Below are 2,995 nucleotides of genomic sequence, written 5' to 3'. Positions count from 1 at the left end.
CTTATATTTATGGGATTTTGGGTGTTTATTCAAAAATTTCAATGATGAAAAGTATTATTTCGAGAAGATGAACAACATACCTCAAAACTAGTCTCATGACAATCATTGAAAATTATCAAATTATTAATATGTCGGACTTTTAAATAGATTTTCGTCTATTTTGAGTGGGTTTCGTGGAAACATAATCTTATGAGAAGAAAGATTGGTGAAATGCAAACATTTTAGTATCGATCTTGTCACGAAAATATAACCAATGATTGCATAACCCAATTAATCATTGAGAAAAAAACAAATAAAAAAACATAAGAAGCATGAAAATCACATGTGATGCTATGAAAAAAAAAGTATATTAATATTTAAAGTTAAAAAACCCGAAAAGTATATTATTATTCAAATATTTGAATTTACTTAAAAGATTCAATGTATCATCTCACTAAACCAACTGGTTGTTGATTTTTTTTATGCTCTTTAAATGTGGTTTCCTTTATCTTTGTTTCTTTCTCAATGCCGACTGCCGGCTCTCTTCTTATTATATTAAGAAGTGATCTTAATATTTGTAGGGTTAAAGGTACAATTTATCTTTTTTATTTTTATGATTTTTTCGTATTAATTTAATTTTCGAAGTTGTTTAGGACATCGTTCTAACTCTCGAAGTTAGTTTTAACTAATAAACTATTAGTTTTATGTATTTGTGGAGGCCAACAATTTCTAATCAACTAATATTATGATGTGGCTTAATAACGATGTGACATTTATTAAAACTAAATAATAAAATATTTACTAAACACAACGTTAGATAAATCTCCAAAATTTAACATAATCCCTTTATCTTACTAAAATAAATAATAAAATTTTGAAAACTTTTTCAAACCGTTGTGTTTAATAAATATTTTAACCTAATCCTTTAATCCACAACCGTAGAAGACTCACGATTTTTTTTATCACAACGATCAACAGACTGAGGGTTACGATGATACGGCTAAACAATTACAAGAACTAAATTAATGCAAAAATACCTGTAAATGCTCATTTTATCCAGTAGGGGGTCACGTACTTTATATTAGTAATACATACGAGTATGTTTATTATTATGAGTACGTATAAATAGTGTCCTACTTATATATATATATATATATATATATATATATATAAGTAAATAAATAAATACTAATTAATGTCTTATTTATGTTTGTTATAGTCCAAATTACAACAGATTGGACCAGGTTGGCCCAAATGGAGTCCAAATCAAAGCAGGCCCGGCTTGGATGTTGAAACCCATTGTTGTAGCCCAATTGTGGAAACCCTAGTCTCCATCATATTATCCAGCTGCCTCATGCCCTGGACCGTTAGATCTGCTTCTCATCTAACGGTCCAGATCAAGGGACCATTAGGATTTTTGGTTTAAGTTCCGGCACCGTCAAGCTATCACCGTTGGATCTAACGAGATCCAACAGCTCCCAGTCCTCCTTGAGCCGCAAACCAGCTTGCACAGAGAACCCAAGACAGTGCTCGAATTTATCGAGGGAGACCCACGCCTGTCGGCCATCCACCGAGGCCGAGGCCACCACCATTACTTCCGCCCGTGCTCACCGAGGCCTGCACACCAAACAAACAGAACACGAGGAAGCAAAAACCGAGGAGATCGACTAGAAAAACAGAACAGGAAACAAGAGAAGAAAAAAAACAGAAATAATCGAGAGAACACGGAGCAAAAAGAAAACACACAGAAACCGTAGTCATCGAGTGAACAAGAGAGCAACTCAATCGAATACCAACAATAGTCACTAGCACAACAAAAAGCCAAACACCAAAATACCCAGGCAGAAACGAAAAAAAAGAAGAAAAGATTCAATCTTTCTTACCCAAATGACCTTGGAACGAGCTTTGAGCGCCTAGGCGAAAGACCGAGGGTAAGCCACCGTTTCCCTTCTTTTAACGTTGTTTGGTTTCGTCTAGTTCGAGCAGAGGTGGGGGTTCCGTTTTAGTGGGCTAGATCTAGGGTCTGTGGTAAGAAAATAGCGGTTTAGGGGTTTCCATCGGGCCTTTAGACATAACATCGGAGTCGTTTGGGAAGGGGGAAGGCCACGGCGGCCGTGGTTTTGTGTGGCTACCGGAGTTTTGAAACTGGTTGGGAATTTTTTGAAGGTAGTTTGGTTTTGGGTCTTGTTTTTTAGGTTGGTATTTGGAGGGGTTAAGGTCGGAATAGGTTAGGTGATGTCTAGGCTCTCATCGGAGCCAATAGGCGGCGGAGGCTGTGGCGTTCGGAGGGTTTCAGTGAGGGTTGAGGATGAAGCAAGGAGAAAGTTTGAGAGAACGGCGCTGAGGGTTAGGGAAATAATGAATCAGGCTAAAGATTTTACCCTAAAAATCCTATATAAGTAACTTCCGGAACGACGTCGTTTCAGATGAGACCAAAACGGCATCGTTTTGGAGTCCAGGGGGGAGATGAACCACGTATTAGGTGATTAGGGGGTAATTAGGGGCGAGATCCAGTACTCCTTAGCTTATTATAATTTAGTCCTCGAATAGAATCTTTCCTGTTATCTTAATTCGGCTCTCATTCTTTTGGATTCTTTTATTTTAGTCATACATTTACATGTTCCTTCAGTTTATGTTTGTTTTTAATTGTGTCTTGTAATTTTAAATATTTGACAATGTAATCACTTGTTGACTTGTTTATTCTAGTGGGTAATTTCTAGTGTTAGCCTAATTTTCTTTCACTGTGGTCTCTATGGAAATTTTGAATATGAGACTTGAGTTATTAAAAGCATATTTAATTTTATGTCGTTTTACTTCAATGCACGTTCATTTTGTATGCATGTATGTACCATATCACCCAATTTTATTTTAGGCTTTTGTAAATTAATAAAATTAATATAATATTTTAGTTATTAATTAATTTAGTATGAAAACCGTTTATCACATGTTATGTTAATACGGTAATAACAAAATTTTATAACTTTAAAATATTAAGGTTTCATTACCATGTTTGCAT

At 35.2% G+C, this 2,995-nt stretch overlaps 1 long non-coding RNA gene across 1 annotated transcript; it reads right to left on the bottom strand.

Annotated features, from left to right (window-relative positions):
* Window positions 1–1,161: 1,161 nt before the first annotated feature.
* LOC120174184 lies at window positions 1,162–2,335 on the bottom strand. Its single transcript, XR_005521143.1, has 2 exons — window positions 1,863–2,335; window positions 1,162–1,596 (listed from the first exon to the last, which is right to left on the bottom strand). It is a non-coding gene; the product is annotated as an uncharacterized LOC120174184 (long non-coding RNA).
* Between the last annotated feature and the right edge of the window lie 660 nt (window positions 2,336–2,995).

The sequence above is a fragment of the Hibiscus syriacus genome, unplaced genomic scaffold (genome assembly GCF_006381635.1).
Source record: "Hibiscus syriacus cultivar Baekdansim isolate YM2019G1 unplaced genomic scaffold, ASM638163v2 tig00112042_pilon, whole genome shotgun sequence".
In the NCBI taxonomy this organism is placed as follows: domain Eukaryota; kingdom Viridiplantae; phylum Streptophyta; class Magnoliopsida; order Malvales; family Malvaceae; genus Hibiscus; species Hibiscus syriacus.
The sequence above is the reverse complement of the archived record's forward strand: the minus strand, read 5'-3'. Positions and strand labels throughout refer to the sequence as shown.